At 44.4% G+C, this 17457-nt stretch overlaps 1 long non-coding RNA gene across 1 annotated transcript; it reads right to left on the bottom strand.

Annotated features, from left to right (window-relative positions):
* Positions 1-629: 629 nt before the first annotated feature.
* On the bottom strand, positions 630-8146 carry LOC138987533 (uncharacterized). Its single transcript, XR_011463891.1, has 3 exons — positions 8015-8146; positions 3736-3856; positions 630-955 (listed from the first exon to the last, which is right to left on the bottom strand). It is a non-coding gene; the product is annotated as an uncharacterized lncRNA (long non-coding RNA).
* Between the last annotated feature and the right edge of the window lie 9311 nt (positions 8147-17457).

The raw sequence follows: 17457 nt of genomic DNA, 5'->3' as shown, positions 1-17457 counted from the left end.
TACTTTTGGTTCCTCTCCTATTACACTGACCATTCTTTCTTAACTTCGTTTGTAGGTTTCTTTTTGTCCACTCTGGAAGAAACTACTGTTTGCCTACTTGATACACCTTTTCCTCTTCACTTTTAGTAACAGAACCTTATTTTTTAGAGTGGTAATGGACCTATAAAAGGCTACACTGTCCCACTTGCCTGGGTGTGGTCAATGGTCAAGTAAAAGTGAGTTGGGTGGGACTTCTGGGAAGAGCTGACTCAGCTAGGAGGACTTCCCTTTTGTCCCTTCTTCCTGCCTGGAACCTGGATGGGATTGCAAAACTGCTGGCAGCCATCTCAGGCTTGCATCACTGAGGATCGAGCCATGCACCTGAGGACGGCAGAGCAGAAAGACAGGTGGAAGGACTAGAGTACTGGTGATCTGCTGAAGCTGTCATACTAATCCAGACTTCTTGAACAATTTAACAAACTTCTTATTTAAGCCACTGTTGTTTCAGCCTCTGTTACATGCAGCTGATTCTAATCCTAGCTGATATTTCCATCCCTTATATTATGAACCATACCAGGTTCATTTGCCTGACTCACATCAAGCCAAATCCTGAGATGCCAAGGTATGCAGCAGAGAAAGGCTTTATACACAAGGCAGCCAAGCACGGAGACAAGAGAACAAGTCTTTAATCCAATTTCATGAAGGTGAGGGCCTCAGGATACTCGTGGGATAAGGAAGCAGGGTGGTCTGAGGTGTGGGGAAAGATGACTGAAGAAAAACTTAAAGTAATTGGGGTTCTGCACAGATGTATCTGGGTTACATGCTTCTTCATGGGATGTATGTTCAGAAAATGGTGTCATTAACATGATCTGAGGGTGAAGTTTTTGGCCCTCTGATGTCAAATGGTCATCTATTGAACAGTCACCCAATCCATGGTCTTGACTGGTTTAATTTGGGTATGACCAGCTCCATGTTCCTGAAAAACAATTAGAGCAATTGTTACTATAGGGACACATATATCAGATGTATCTATAGGAGGTCACTTAATTTAGCACAATTATGCCAGTGACTTCACAACTATAACTATAGTCCAAATACCTCTTGAGCTCAAAAGTCATATACTCAACTGCTTTTTAGACATCTTTATTTGGGTTCTGTCCCTCTGCCCCCAAACATCGTGAATAAGGGCCTCCTCCAAATATTTCTGTCATGCGAGTGTATGCTCCTCGGTTTTTGTCTCGTCACAACAAAGATTTGGAGTGACGGACATTAAAGCCCCCTTGGCGTGTCACAGCTCTCAGATCTCTGACAGACCATGTTATAGCTCTTAGACAAATCAGTGTTACAGCTCTATTTTATTTAGAAGATAGCAGGAAAATCCATCTTCAAGGCATGAAGGCACGTGAGGACACGAAGAGAAGAGCGCCCCAGCATGCGGGGCGGGGGATGGTGGGGGTGGTGGCCCTCTGGTTCCTATGTTTTTTTCTTCCCCCTGGGCTTGCCCTATGCAAATCGGGCTTAGTCATGAGTGCTGTTCTACCTGAAGTCCTCACTCCAGTCCTCGGACCTTCCTTTGACCTTCCTCTGTTCTATTTTCGCGGGCTTTTCCCTTCCTTATCTTTTAGCCATCGCCATTTTGGACTCCTTTTCCCTATTCTAACTACCTAACATTCCTCCCTCAAGAGATGGGAGGCCCAATTCTTTGGGAATATGGGCGCGAGGTCTTTCTGGCTACTTTCTGCTGAACTGGGACAGCGAGGGGTATTGGGCCTCCCCCTCTTGCTAGTCTCAAGCATCAGAGTCCTTATAGTGGTGTCTATCTAAAGGTGAGTGATATTTTCTGTGGTTGGCTGTAGTTTTATATCTTTGTTGAACTGGTGCTGCATGTTATAATTGTTGACCTGGTCAGAGACAAAACAGGTTAGACAATTGATAATACATGGAACAATCATAAGCAGCATCAATGTGGCATAACAAGAACTAGTAGGGACATTAGCCAATTCCAAATTTACATTGCCAGGATGGCTCAAGTTCCTCCTTGTTCAGGGATCAGAGTCTCTATCTCCTGTCTGTTTTGGAGTACAATCTCTGCCAAGCTGTTGGCTCTTTAGAGCTATCCTGAGAAATGTTATCTCCAGAAACCAGATTTTGGGGGTGTTCATTATAATGGCACTCATTGGTAGTCCTGAATAGGTATATAAGATCTCCCATGTGTATTGACTGTCCTCTTCTGTTTTCTTCCACGGCTTGACTCGTGAGTAGTGAATCCAGGAGTCATGTCCTGGTACCTTGACTACTGTGGGGGTAGAAAGTATTACAGGGGAGGGGCCCTTCCATGTGGGCTGGAGTTGAGCCTTTGGGGACCCATCTTTCCAGACTTTAATTAGGACTTGAATCCCTGGAGCATATAGTGGTGACTCCTTAGAATCTTTTGGGTCCTGGTTCATAACCCAAAAGCGTATATCCTGTTGGAATTGCCCAGTGGCCATGGCATAAGACTGGAGGGTCTGAACCTCTGGATCTAGGAAGAGGTCATTGACATAAACAAAAGGTCTCCCATATAGCATCTCATAAGGACCAAGACCAACCTGTTCCTTAGGGGCAATATGGGTGCAGAGGAGAGCTATTGGTAAAGCCTCCTTCCATCCCAGGGAGGTCTCCTGGATTATCTTTTTTATTGCTGATTTTAAGAATTAGTTGGCTCTTTCTACTTTTTCTGAAAATAAAGGCCTCAAGGCACAATGGAGATAGTAAGTAATGCCCAATGCTTTCGAGACCCCTTGGGTGACCTTAGAAGTAAATGATGTCCCATTGTCACTTTGTAACGACCTGGGCAGACCAAATCTTGGAATGATTTCATGGAGCAGCTTTTTACCACCTCCTCAGCCTTCTCATTCCAGGTGGGAAAGCCTTCAATCCATCCTGTGAATGTATCTATCATGACTAATATGTATTTATACCCTTGAGAAACTGGCATCTGGGTGAAGTCCATCTGCCAGTCATCTCCTGGATAGGTCCCACGTCATTGGACAGGCTGGGCCAGCTGGGGTCTTCAAGCTCCTTGGGGGTTGTTTAATTGGCAAGTGGGACAAGAGGAGACCACTTGCCTTATAGTTGTTTGGAGGCCTGTTCCTCTGAAGGACCTTTCTAGTAATTTTTGGAGGGCCTTTTCCCCCAAATGAGTGGTGGCATATAAGGAGTTAACCAACTGCCATTGGAGGTTGCCAGGCAGAAAAAGGAGTCCCTCCTTTTGGAACCACCCCACATGATCTTCTTGAAAGCCCTCACTCTTAGCTTTAAGAGTCTCACCTTCAGTATATGAAGGAGTTTCTGGCAAATTAGTCTGTGGAACTAAGGTGGCAACCCCATAGGTCATTGTTCTGTAATGATGCTGTCTTAGCTGCCTGATCAGCTGCTTGGTTTCCTCGTGCCACTTCCATGCTCCCTTTTTGGTGTCCTTTACAGCGGGAGACTGAAACCTCAGTAGGCAGATGGACTGCCTCCAAGAGTCTAAGAATTTGATCACCATATTTGATTGGGGACCCCTGGGTGGTCAAGTGGCCCCTTTCTTTCCAAATAGCTGGATGTGCATGTAGCACCAGAAAGGCATACTTGGAGTCAATGTAAATGGCTATTCTTTTTCCTTTTCCCATCTCCAAAGCTCGAGTCAGGGCTATGAGCTCAGCTAATTGGGCTGAAGTACCTGGTGGCAGAGGCTTAGCCTTTATGATCTCAAAATTGGAGACTACTGCATACCTGGTTCTTCTTTTTCCATCTAAGACAATGCTGCTTCCATCAGTGTACCAGATTTCCTCAGGACTGGTCAGAGGATCTTTTGACAATCCCTCTCGAGGTTTTGTCCAGTGGTCCAAGGTTTCTAGACAAGAATGAAAATGGAGAACACCCTTGGGGGTAGGCAGGAGGGTGGCTGGGTTAAGACCTCACAGGGGAATATAGTGAGGCCTGGATTTTCCATCAGCATTACTTGATATCTGAGGATTCTTTGATCAGACATCCATAAATGGCCTCTCCCATTTAGGAGTTGTTTTACTTGGTGGCTGGTAAAAATAGTTAGTTTGCCCCCAAAGGAGAGTTTTAAAGCATCTTCTATCATGATTGCAATAGCTGCAAGATTTCAAATGTGGGGGGCCAGCCTTGAGTGGTTGGATCGTACTCTTGGATAAGTAAGCTACAGGTTGGGGCTCAGATCTCAGCCTTTGAGTTAACACTCCCAAGGCTATTCCCTGTCTTTCATGGACATAAAGTTGGAATGCTTTTTCTGGGTCTGGCAACCCAAGGCAGGTGCCTGAGTTAAGGCCTGTTTTAGTGTAGCCACTGCCTTCTTTTGAGGAGTTCCCCACATCAGTGGGATTAAATCATCTCGTCCCTTTAAGCTTTCATATAAGGGCTGGGCAATTAGACCATAGTTGGGTATCCAGATTCTACAATACCCAGTTAGCCCCAGGAAAGCTCGCAATTGTTTTCAAACCATGGGGGAGGGCAACTGGAGGATTCCTTGTACCGATCAGAGAACAACCTCCTAGACCCATGTGTAATCTGAACTCCCAGGTAAGTGACTTTTGTCCTGTGCCTTAGCACGGGAGACTTTATATCCTCTTTCTGCCAAAAATTTTAGAACCTGAATTGCATATTGTTGGGCATTTTCCTCATCTGGAGAGTAGATTAGTAGGTCATCTCAGTTCAGTTCAGTTCAATTCAGTCGCTCAGTCATGTCCGACTCTTTGCGATCCCATGAATCACAGCACGCCAGGCCTCCCTGTCCATCACCAGCTCCCAGAGTTCACTCAGACTCACGTCCATCGAGTCAGTGATGCCATCCAGCCATCTCATCCTCTGTCGTCCCCTTCTCCTCTTGCCCCCAATCCCTCCCAGCATCAGAGTCTTTTCCAATGAGTCAACTCTTCGCATGAGGTGGCCAAAGTACTGGAGTTTCAGCTCCAACATTAGTCCTTCCAAAGAAGTCCCAGGGCTGATCTCCTTCAGAATGGACTGGTTGGATCTCCTTGCAGTCCAAGGGACTCTCAAGAGTCTTCTCCAACACCACAGTTCAAAAGCATCAATTCTTCGGCACTCAGCCTTCTTCACAATCCAACCCTCACATCTATACATGACCACAGGAAAAACCATAGCCTTGACTAGATGGACCTTTGTTGGCAAAGTAATGTCTCTGCTTTTGAATATGCTATCTAGGTTGGTCATAACTTTACGTATTGTAATATTTTCCCATTAGGTCCCAGGTCCAGATCTAGGAGATCCCAGCTAAGGTCCTGTCCAAACAAGTGGGGGCTATCTCTGAACCCCTGAGATAATACTGTTCAAGTCATCTGTTTTTCTCCTGGGGCCTCCCACTCAAAGGCAAAAAGATATTGGGATTCTTTAGCCAATAGTATGCAAAAAAATGCATCTTTGAGATCCAAGACTATAAACCACTTGGCACTGGGTGGGATTTCTCCCAAGATTACATAGGGATTGGGTACTGTGGGATAGAGGGGGATCACAGTTTCATTTATGATCTGGAGATCTTGAACCATTCGCCAGGTTCCATCCTTTTTCTTTACTGAGAGGCTTGGGGTGTTACATGGCGAATTGATGTGGACCAATAGCCCATAAGCAAGGAATTTATTTATTAAAGGCTGTAGTACCTCCTGAGCCTCTCTTTTGAGGGGATATTGTTTCCGGTTAGGAAACCAAGTAGGATCTTGGAGGACAATGATGACTGGTTCAGCTTGGTGGGCTCGTCCAGGAATCCCCTGGTCCCACACCTGGGGGTTAATTTTGTCTTCCCATAGTTTTTGGTCCCTCCCTATTGAAGGTATAATGGGTTCTTCAGTACTAACCAGGAGCTGTAGAGCTCTAGGGACTGAAAAACTTCCTATCATAAGGGTGGTCCCCAATTTAGTGAGTATATCTCTTTCCAATAAGTGGGTAGGACACTCAGGGACCACCAGAAACTGGTGGGAAAATATTTGTCCATCCCAGCAACAAGTAAGTGCTCGGGTGAATCTTTTAGTAGTTGCTTTTCCTGTAGCACCCACAATGGTACAGGTTTGGGAGGAGAAGGTTCTGGAGTAGGAGATCAAGACAGAGTAGGTAGCCCTTGTGTCAACCAAGAAATTCTCAGACCTACCTGCCACATCCAGTTGCACCCTTGGCTCCAGCCCCATGATGGTTATCTGTGACAGGCGGGCTGGCTGGAGCGGGCCGCTTCAGTCCTCTTGAACCATCATGAGGGTAGGCTTGGTGCTTGACCTTGAGGCTCTTGAGTCCCCAGGGCAGAGTGCCGCCCAATGTCCCAGTTGATGACATTTGTGGCAAGCCTTCTAGGAGACTTGTCACAGTTTGGACACTCTTTGGCCCAATGCCCCGCCTGTCTACAGATTAGGCATTTGCCTTGTCCTTCAAGGACTCAGGGTTTGCCACAGGGCTTCTCTGGAGGGCGGCCAGCATCTGGGCATGCCTTGTCTCTTTCCTTCTCTCCTTCTCCTGGGCCTTAACCTCCTTCTCCTGTTCTGTTTAAAAGGTATTGGTGGCTGTCTGGATCATCTCATATAAAGAGGCAGCAGAGTCCTGCTGCTGTAGCTGTTGTACTTAATTCTGATAGCTGATGCACATTGGGACAGGACTTTGTCCTTTAAAATCACCTGTCCCTCTTAAGAGTCTAAGTCCAGATTAGTAAACTTTTGGAGGGCCTCTTTTAGCCTTTCCAGAAAGGCAATGGGGTTCTCATTGGGCTCCTGAGTTATTGTTGAGACTGGGCACAGTCCCACAAGTAATAGGCTTCTTTATGTTTCCATGGGTGGACTTCCTTAGGGGTGAGTCTTTCTGAAGCTTATCCTACCCAGAACTGTTGCAACCTGAGAGCCAGGCGTCCCCGGGTCAGGGTGCAGATCCCCAGGCAGGCTGAGGCGTGACAGCCTTCTGGAGATCAAATCCCCGGGCAGGTCGAGGCGTGACAGCCTCCCGAGAATTGGGTCCCTGAGCAGGTCAAGGCATGACGACCTCCTGGGACCCCTGGGACTAGCGGATCCCCTAGCAGGTTGAGGCGTGACAACCTTTCGAGGACCAGATCCCTAGGCAGGTCAAGGCGTGATGACCTCCTGGGACCCCCGGACTGGAGTTGGGCATCCCCAAAATCTCCAGCATGACCAGTGCTGGGTAGGATTAGGGGGTTGGATATTATACAGTATTTCCCTCCCAAGGCCAGCTATTTTCTGGTTGTCTCTCAGGAAGATTGTAGAGGCAACATTGTGGGCCAGGATGGGGCTGAGGAAAGGAGCATGAAACAGGAGGGAAGGGGGCAGAGCACAACCTTTGACAGAATGACACAGCACAAGGGCATAACGTAAACCAATTAAAATCAACTGGGTCCGGATGAGAAGTCAAATTCAAGTAAACCTTAATCCCCAATCTAAAAGCCAGCAGACACACCCAGAGGTGGCAGCAGCTCTAGGGCACTGTCAAAAGAGAGAGTAGTGGGTGGTTCCCCGATGGCTGGGATGGTCCTCCCACTCATTAGCATATGAATTCTCCCCACTGGCAAAGCCTAGCCAGGCCTAATTCCCTGGCTCCAACTCTTGCCCTTGGCAATGGCCCACACCCTGAAGCTTGGCTTCTCTCTGAATCCTAACAAATCCACCTCTTACTTTTTGGCTGGGCTCCAGGCCCGGGATAGAGTGGAAGGACAGGAAAAAAAGCAGTGGGAAAAACGTGCCAAGGAACCCCCTTCATAGCCTGCCAGAAAATCTGCTAAATTTCTGACCTGTGCTCATAGTTTTCATTGGCCTGATTCTTGGCAGAGAAGAGTAAGGGCAGAAGAACCCCCACCAGCTTGGGTAACAGCTACTGGGGCCCAGCAGATAGTTCCTTTGGGACTCTCCAGAGTCTCTCAATTGCGCCCACTGCCACCCGCCTGTTCGCAGTGGGGTGGTTCAAGGAAACAAGAAACGAGAGATTGTAAACGAATTAAGGTTTTGTTAGGCATGTCCCTCCAGCCATAGGAGCGAGGACCTCCTACCTTAACCGGAGGTCTTCTGGAAACTGAGGCTGAGCTGCCTGAGCTTTCTGCTGAGTTCGTTTGTTGCTGTCCCGGTTTCCAGCACGATGGGCCTTCCCCTGAGCATTTTCTTTGCGTTCCGCTTCTACCGAGAGAGCTTCGCTGAGTTGGGCTCCTGCTGTGCTTGGCCTCTTCCCCACGAGGTTGTTTCAGCCAGGTTAAATCTGAGTCACCGCACCATAGATGTCAGGCGAGTGTATGCTCCTCAGTTTTTGTCTCGTCACAACAAAGATTTGGAATGATGGACATTAAAGCCCCCTCGGCGTGTCACAGCTCTCGGGTCTTGGACAGACCGTGTTATAGCTCTCAGGTCTCGAACGGACCGAGTTATAGCTCTTAGACAAATCAGTGCTACAGCTCAGTGTTACAGCTCTATTTTATTTAGAAGATAGCAGGAAAATCCATCTTCGAGGCGTGACAGCACGTCGATCCAAAGACGTGCCCCAGAAGAGAAGAGCGCCCCAGTGCGCATTGGGTAGGGGGGTGTTGGGGGAGGGGGAGAGAGCCCTTTGGCTCCTCTTTTTATATGTTTTTTTCTTCCCCCCGGGCCTGCCCCATGCAAACTGGGCTTAGTCAGGAGTGCTGTTCTACCTGAAGTCCTCACTCCCGTCCTCGGACCTTCCTTTGACCCTTCCTTGTCTTTTAGCCACTGCCATTTTGGACTCCTTTTCCCTATTCTAACTACCTAACATGTCCATGAGCCGATCCCTCATACTTACAATAAAAGCGAGTTTTAAAATATGATGAAGTTAAGGATGTTGAAATGGAGAGTTTATCCTGGATTATTCAGGTAGACTTGATTAATCAAAGAAGGCAATGTGGCAATAGAAGCAGAGATTGGAGTGATGTGGGCACAACCAAGACCGCTGGTAGCCTCTGGAAGATAGAAGAGACAAGGATAAGATTCTCCTTTTGAATCTCTAGAAGGAACTAGCCCTTCCAACACCTTGATTTTAGCCCACTGAGACCCATTTCAGACTTCTGATGGCCCAGAACTGTAAGACAATAACGTTTGTGGCAATGGCAATGGGAAACCAATACAGGCCCTTCAAACCTAACATATGTAAAATCATACCTCTCAGCAGTGCCTGGGGAGTTGACTGGATTCATCCCAAGGTGAATCTCGACTTCTACCCTTGTCTCCTCAGCAGTGCAAGACAAATGCAAACTTGAGTCTGTTCTTCAGAGTCTTTCTGCTTGGCTTTCCTAGACTCCTGCCTTGTTGAAAACGTGGTAGATGCCTTAAGGGCTAGGTGTTGGGCACAAACTTTGCCCCTTCCTCCTAACTGAGACCTTCACCTTTCAAGCTTCTACTTTTCACTTCTTCCTCCCTGAGACTTTTCTCTGCCTTTTAGCTGAGGTCCTCCGAGCCCTTTTGGTTCTTAGGCTTTTGCCCCACACCCAGAGTGGTTAATTGCTCCAAGGGAAACGCAGCTGCACACTGTTAGCTCTGTGCAGCTAACAGAGCTGGTCACCTCTGGTCACCTCTCCCTGCAGTTCCCTCTTCTCCAGGATTTTATCTTATCAACTTCTAATTGCTTCTACATTATCTTCCAAGAGGAGTTGCAGGCAACTTCATCTTAGGCCCCCACCCAAGAGACAGGTGGATATCAGGGCTCCTGAACTGCTCCCCTCACCCTTTTTACCCTGGACCTGCAAGCAAAGCATTTGCTTGGTGTCTGCATGCATGCTAAGTCGCTTCAGTCATGTCTGACTCTTTGTGACCCTATGGACTGTAATCCGCCAGACTCCTCTGGGATTCTACAGGCAAGAATACCAGGGTGGATAGCCATTTCCTCTTCCAGGGGATCTTCCTGATCCAGGGATTGAATACACATCTCTTATGCCTCCTGCCTGGGCAGGCAGATTTTTTACCACTAATGCCACCTGGGAAGCCCTGCCTGGTATCTGAGCTCTGCTTTAATACTAGAGGGATGACCTTCTTTCTTTCCTCACAATCTAAACAGCATCTTGGTCCTGTTTATGTCCCAACCCTCAAACTAGCCTCATTCTGCATCCCAGGCCAGAGTGAATAATACTTGGCCTTTTTTAGTTTTTCTGAAAGTCAGTTAGTTTTTCTGAAAGTTTTCTAAATTCTATGATTCTATTTTGTGGCTACCTCCTTTCTCCTTGTTGATAATTCTGGAGTAAGTGTTATGTTAGCTCCAAGTCCGTCGTGAAAGAAGGCTCATTTTTACATTCCCAGGTATATTGTGTTCTGTTCTTCAATTTATCCCCCAAATACAAGCCTGGAAAGCACTCTTATAGGTTGTATTCTCTCCTCTGAATTCTAAATGAGTTATTTTGTGACAATTTTGATAAGCAGGGTCAAAGATCCTTATTAAAAAAACAATAATGGTAGCTTTTTATAGCTCTGAAGTTTTTATAGCTCTAAAGCTCAGGAAAAACGCATGATCACATATTTTCTATGCCTCAGTTCAGTTCAGTCGCTCAGTCGTGTCCGACTCTTTGCGACCCAATGAATCGCAGCACGCCAGGCCTCCCTGTCCATCACCAACTCCCGGAGTTCACTCAGACTCACATCCATCGAGTCAGTGATGCCATCCAGCCATCTCATTTTCTGTCGTCCCCTTCTCCTCCTGCCCCCAATCCCTCCCAGCATCAGAGTCTTTTCCAATGAGTCAACTCTTCGCATGAGGTGGCCAAAGTACTGGAGTTTCAGCTTTAGCATCATTCCTTCCAAAGAAATCCCAGGGCTGGTCTCCTTTAGGATGGACTGGTTGGATCTCCTTGCAGTCCAAGGGACTCTCAAGAGTCTTCTCCAACACCACAGTTCAAAAGCATCAATTTTTCAGCGCTCAGCTTTCTTCGCAGTCCTACTCTCACATCCATACATGACCACTGGAAAAACCATAGCCTTGACTAGACGGACCTTTGTTGGCAAAGTAATGTCTCTGCTTTTGAATATGCTATCTAGGTTGGTCATAACTTTCCTTCCAAAGAGTAAGCGTCTTTTATCTCATTTAATTAACACAACAATCTTGTGCAAGGGAGGGTGGGGGATGGGCAGCTGGAGGGGAGGGTGGTAATTGTTGACTACATTGTGTTTATTAGGAAAGAAGTTGAGGGACATTGAATTCCTCATCAGTGAGCAATAGAACTAAGATTCAAAAACAGATCTCTGACTCCAAAGCCCTTACTGTTTGTAATACAGCTCTACCTCCTCACCTGTAACTCTCAGTGTCTGATGCCACAAACAAGTTTCTTTCTTTCTTTCTTTTTTTAAGCAGAAAATACATTTATTAAGGGGTGCAAAATAGCTTACAAAGTCTCTTAGAATCAGGCTGGGAGTTGACCAGTGTCATGCAAAATGGTCAAAATTTTTTCTGCAGACCTGGTTCCATGAGGACACCACCCGGAAGTCATACCTGAGCCTGGGCAGTGTAAAGTGTGCTGCATACACTCCTTGGGCAGTTGCCACTACTGAGTCTAGAAACTAGACTTGCTACTTCGTCTAGTACCAGCCTTATCACACTTATTTAGGGTGATTCCTCCCGCTGCTGTCACTGGTCCTTGTGCCAAATTCTGGCACGAAAGCATCTAAACGACAGAGCTTGGGTCACAAGCCTGTGCCTCTGCTGCAAGCAATGCTGAGGACATTCTAGCCTCTGATGGAAAAGGATACCCAAACAGAGAGGGAATACTCAGATGTGGGTTAAAAAACATATTTCCATTTTCCAACCTTAACAACTCCTCCCCTTTAAAAAGCTCTCTACCACAATGCACAACTCAAATACACTAACTGACTTCTCCAGTGTTGTCAAAAAACTCATCCATCTATAAGACAGAATTCCTGGATGGACCCTATTCTTTCCCTAGAAAGTGAAAATCCTCCCTGGTTATTCTGTAACCTGTGGACTAATGTGAAAAATGTGTCATCATGAACACGTCCAGTATATAACGGGGGTGGGGGTGGGGGCGGCAAGGAGATGAAAGAAGAAAATTAGTCAAATATACAAATAAACACAGGACACATAGAGGAAGAAACTATATGAAGATACCAAGTCCTCATTTCTGTGACTGGTATTGTGATCACAGTATTCATGACTTTTCTCCACCATCTATCTTATGATTTCTTTACTCTCACGCAGCTTCACTGCTTGTTTGGTTTTCTCACTCACTCAGTCATCCATCTTTTCCTGTGCCTCTTGGCCATCTGTATGTCTTTTTCCAATTTCTAACCTCAATCCCACCTAATCATTGTAAGCACCTGTGGGCCCCTGGTTAAAGTGTGGACAGTTCTGAATAGGCCATCACCTTGACTGAGCAGTTAAAATGCAATGACACACAAGAGATTTTTAGAGGCTGATAATATAAGAATACTATACCTGAGAACTAGTTAGTGACTGAGAACACCCAATGAAGCTTGGAGGCTCTAACATACCTTGTGGTCTCTAAAAAGAAAACTACAGTTGACCTTTGAACAAAGTAGCAGTTAGGGGCGCTGATCCTCCAAGCTTCTCAAAATCTGCATGTAGCTTCTAGTTTGCTCTCTTAGTCATAGTTCTTCTGTATCCACAGTTTTGCAATCCTGGAGTCAACCTACTATGGATTAAGTAGTACTGTAGTATTTGCTATTAAAAAATACATATCAGTGGATCCCTGTAGTTCAAATCCATAATATGCAAGGGTCAACTGTATATGGATTGTGTATTTTTTAGCTATTGAGTTGTGTGGGTTTTTTTTTTTAAATATATTTTGAATATTAGCTCCTTACGGAGATATGACTGAAAGTATTTTTCCCATTCAGTTTGCTAGAATGATTTGCTTTAAACATGTTCTAGTCAGGGCTCCTGGCAAAGAAAGGAGACTTTATCAAGATATATCAGAAAAGGGAAATTTCAAAGGCTTGTTTTCTTTTTATAAGGTATACTGTCAATAGTGAAGAGTCAGAGATTTTACCCTACTTGCAAGCTAACAAGTCAGCCTGCTGCTATTTCATGGACACTGGAAAAAGACATTAGACCTCCAGAGTAGAGGCAAAACATAGTTCATTAATTGCAGTAGCAGAAGCTGGAGTGTCAGCATTGCTGTGTCAGTTGCGGAATCCCCAGTTCCCACAGGGCATCCGCAAGACGGTTGGATAATACCTTCACTTGCGGTGGGTTACATTGCATGGAGGAGCCAGGACATAGGGAACCCAAATCTTTTATTATCAGCCAAAGCTGCCTAACCTTTGCCCCCTTGGGAGATACTGTCTTTATTTTACTGGTCAGTAAACAAACCTGCCCTTTGCTTCAGAGGGGCACACTATCTTCCAAGGCTGTCTGTCCCCTAGAACATTGCTTCTGATCACAGAATAAGTAGAAACATGAGAGACCCATGGAGAACTGTCTTCCAAAATCCCCAAAGAATTTCAGAAAAGTCTAAGAATGAGGCTGAGATTCACTGTGACTTGAGCTAAAAGATGTTTGAGCTTTGGGATTCTTGATGCTAAAGCACTACCAATATTGGGCTTCAGCTCTCCTCCGCATGTCCTTCTGTCCTGCTACCACCTGGAATTTTTTTTTTTTTTTTTGCTTTCATTACATAATACAATTGGCCCAGCTCATTTTTTCATTCCAGACCTTCAGTCACACTTCTGACCAGTTTTGACCTCAGTCTAGTTCCACCAATGCTCTAAGTAACAGTGATTGCAGGAGTTTATGCGGTCCTAAAGACCTCCATGGGAGTATTGTTGCCTCCAGGAGGCTTCAAATAATAATTTCTCTTCCCCACACAGGAACTGAACAAAATGAAACACAAAAGAACAAGGTGGATGGGAACTCAAATATCACTGTATTTGCTGATAAAATGAAATTGGGAAGCTTAGACCAAGAGCCAAGTAGACCTATTCACTGAACCTCAAATTTAGGCATGTAAGTACCACTTGTAGGCAGAGTTAGAGTGTCTGTTTTGGGGCTTCTAGATCCCAAAGGGAAGAAGAGAAGATTTATCCCACACATGCCCATTTTAATTCTTCCTAAGATTAAACTTACCCAGAAGAAAGGGTAAGGGAATGGAGAGAGGCCATGAGTTATATTAACTGAGCTCCCTCTACATAAACAGAAACATTGTACAATATTCTTTTCTAATAGAAAGCAGTAATTGGACTTTAGAAGCATCTTCAACTCCTTCCCCCTTCCCTTTGCATGTTGGACATCCCCTTTGCACTGTCCATTTCCCATTGGAGTCTCTGAGCCCCTGGAGGACAGGGTCTATGTTTTATTTATCTTTGTATCCCTGGTACCTGACTACACTACTCAGCAGTAAGATAGGAAATGGCAACCCACTCCAGTATTCTTGCCTGGGAAATCCCATGGACAGAGGAACCTGGCAGGCTAGAGTCCATGGGCTTGTAAAGAGTCGGACACAACTGAGTGACTGAGCACATTAGTAAAAAACTAATCAATAGTCTATGTATTAATATACATGATCTTCCCAACTACCATTCAGGTTCTACAATAGCAGAGACTTTCTCCTTTAACTTATTCCCCCACTGCTGCTAATTTCCTTGTATTGCGTGAACCAGAGATCTCAGACCCTATCAGTTAATGGGGGTTTACTGGAAAAAAATTTATTGCAAAGAGGGAGGCTGGTATTACTTTCACTTCCTAGAGTAGCTCCTTTCACAATCTAAACCAACTTTCAGTTCAGTTCAGTTCAGTTCAGTCGCTCAGTCGTGTCCGACTCTTTGCGTCCCCTTGAATCGCAGCACCCCAGGCCTCCTTGTCCATCACCAACTCCCGGAGTTCACTCAGACTCACGTCCATCGAGTCAGTGATGCCATCCAGCCATCTCATCCTCTGTCGTCCCCTTCTCCTCCTGCCCCCAATCCCTCCCAGCATCAGAGTCTTTTCCAATGAGTCAACTCTTCCCATGAGGTGGCCAAAGTACTGGAGTTTAGGGACCAGATTAACATTTGCTTCTTCAGCAGAAGCTGATGGACCTTTAGCTAATATGCTGCTATTCATAGAACTCCTCTTTTGGACTTTGCTTCTCTTTTATGTCTTGTCTACACCTGTCATCAGCCAACTGACTCTTTCCCATTCAACTACCTGAGGGAGAAAATCCAACTGGCTCTATTACTTGTCCCTGATAGATAGAGCTTTGTAAACCAAGCCACTTCAGAGGTTTCCGGGTGCCCACCTCTGTCCTAATCAGAGGACTTCTCTTAGTACAAAAACAACCGAGGGATGGCCCATTTCAATCAGCTTGGGTATCTCAGGAAGGTACTTTGCCTTGGAAATAGTTAATTGGCCTGACAGGCCCTGTGACTGGCATGTCTGTAAAGGGCCTTAACAAATGATCATCTTGTTTAGTGTATCCTGGATAACTGTTAGGGTCTTAACATTGAGCTAGGCTATATATGTCCTATTCTTTGATTTGTAGCTGTCATTGCCATTTTGAGATTCTGGAAGAGTTTGAGTCTCTCTCTCTCTTCACAATCAGTATCATGCCTCTTATTAAAAACCTAACTCATTTCTGAGGGAAAACATTTTTCCCAGTGAAGTCTAGAGCTATGACACCTTAAAAGAATGTTTTAATTGAAGTACAGTTGACTTACAATGTTGTGTTAGTTTCAGGTATACAGCAATGTGATCATGTATAATATATTCTATAATATATATAATATACTCTTTTTTCAGATTCTTTTCCATTAGAGGTTATTACAAGATATTGACTTGTGCTATAGTGTATATATTGTTGTTTGTCGTTTGTCTATTTTTTTTGTTTATCTATTACTTGTTTATCTATTTTATACATAGTAGTGTGTATCTTTTAATGCCAAACTCCAAATTTATCCTCTCCCTCTTCCCCTTGGTAACCATAAGATTATTTTCTATATCTGTAAATCTATTTCTGTTTTATAAATAAGTTCATTCTATCCTTTTTTAAAATTCCACTAATAAGTCTTATAATGTAATATTTGTCTTTTCTCTGTCTTCAGTTACTTTAGTTAATATGATAATCTCTAGGTCCATCCATGTTGCTACAAATAGCATTGTTTCCTTGTTTTCTTGTGCCTGAGTAATATTCCATTGTGTGTGTGTGTGTGTGTATACATCTTCTTTATCCATTCATCTGTCAATGGACAACCATGTCTTGGCTATTATAAACAGTGCTGCTATCTTTTCAGATTATAATCCTGTGTGAATATATACACAGGAGTGGGCTTGCTGGATCATATGGCAACTCTATTTTTAGTTTTCTGAGGAGTCCCCGTACTGTTTTCCATAGTGGCTGCACCAATTTACTCTTCCCTTTTCTCCATACCCTCTCCAGCATTTTTTTTTTTTGTAGACTTTTTGTTGATAGCCATTTGGACTCCTGTGAAGTGATACCTCATTGTGGTTTTGATTTTCATTTCTCTGGTGTAATCGAGTTCTGTTTGGTTCCATCTATCCATCTAAGTAACATATTTTGATGTCAATGTATTAAAATATTTCTTGGAATCATAAAAATTACACAAATTTAAATTTAGATTATTTAATAGTAAGCTATAGTCTCAGATATGATCTGAGCTCTGGAGAGAAAAAAATGGGGGAAAAGAAAGTGTTGGATAGAGTAGGGAATCTAATGAAAGAGAAAATAAAAGAGATGAAAAGAAAGTAAGGGATATAAAGAATTTTATGTTCTTGGTTTTTCCTAGAGCTGGCTCTCTGTAATATGATTCTTAGGATGCCAGATCCTTTTTAAAACTGGGAGCCAAATTCAGACATCAAGATGCAGTTAAAAATAAACTTGAAAAACCATAGAGCCAGCTATACTTGGCTTTGTTGTGAACACAAGAGGGCGCTAAGCTCCGCAATGACACACAGGCCTCTCAGGCCCACATCCGGCATCACAGCATATACACAAATTGTTGTTCTCAAGTAATATTTCTTAAAATTTCTTAAATATTACTCATACAAAATGTTAAAGCAGAGACATAGCTACTGTCCTGGGTAACTCTAACTCTAGATAGATAGAGATACCCATCTCATTTAATTTTGTGACTTTATGTACCTTTAAGATTATCTGCCATCAGTTTGAAGATAGCAATATTTCTAAAGAAATCAAAATAATGTTGTCAGGCACAGGGGCATAGAAATAAGGCTGGCAGGGACCACTTAAGCTTCCTCAGGGAAGAGGGAGCCTTAACAAAGACTTCAGGAATTGCAGTCCCATGAGAAGGCCCATACATCACAGCATCTTAGCTGGGGACATTAACTCTTCAAATCATGTTACCCTCCAAGCTCTAGTTCTGTGCTCACAAGTAACCTCTGATGATTACTTGGCTTCTCACGGGGCTCTGTGTCCATGGAGGGACACTTAAGGGCAAAACCGACTTTAAAAATTTATTATAGCAAAACAAAAGTAAAAATATTATACTGCCACCAATATTATATTGGTTATATTTC

The sequence above is a fragment of the Bos mutus genome, chromosome 4 (genome assembly GCF_027580195.1).
Source record: "Bos mutus isolate GX-2022 chromosome 4, NWIPB_WYAK_1.1, whole genome shotgun sequence".
NCBI lineage: Eukaryota > Metazoa > Chordata > Mammalia > Artiodactyla > Bovidae > Bos > Bos mutus.
This window is presented reverse-complemented; position numbering and strand designations above follow the sequence as displayed.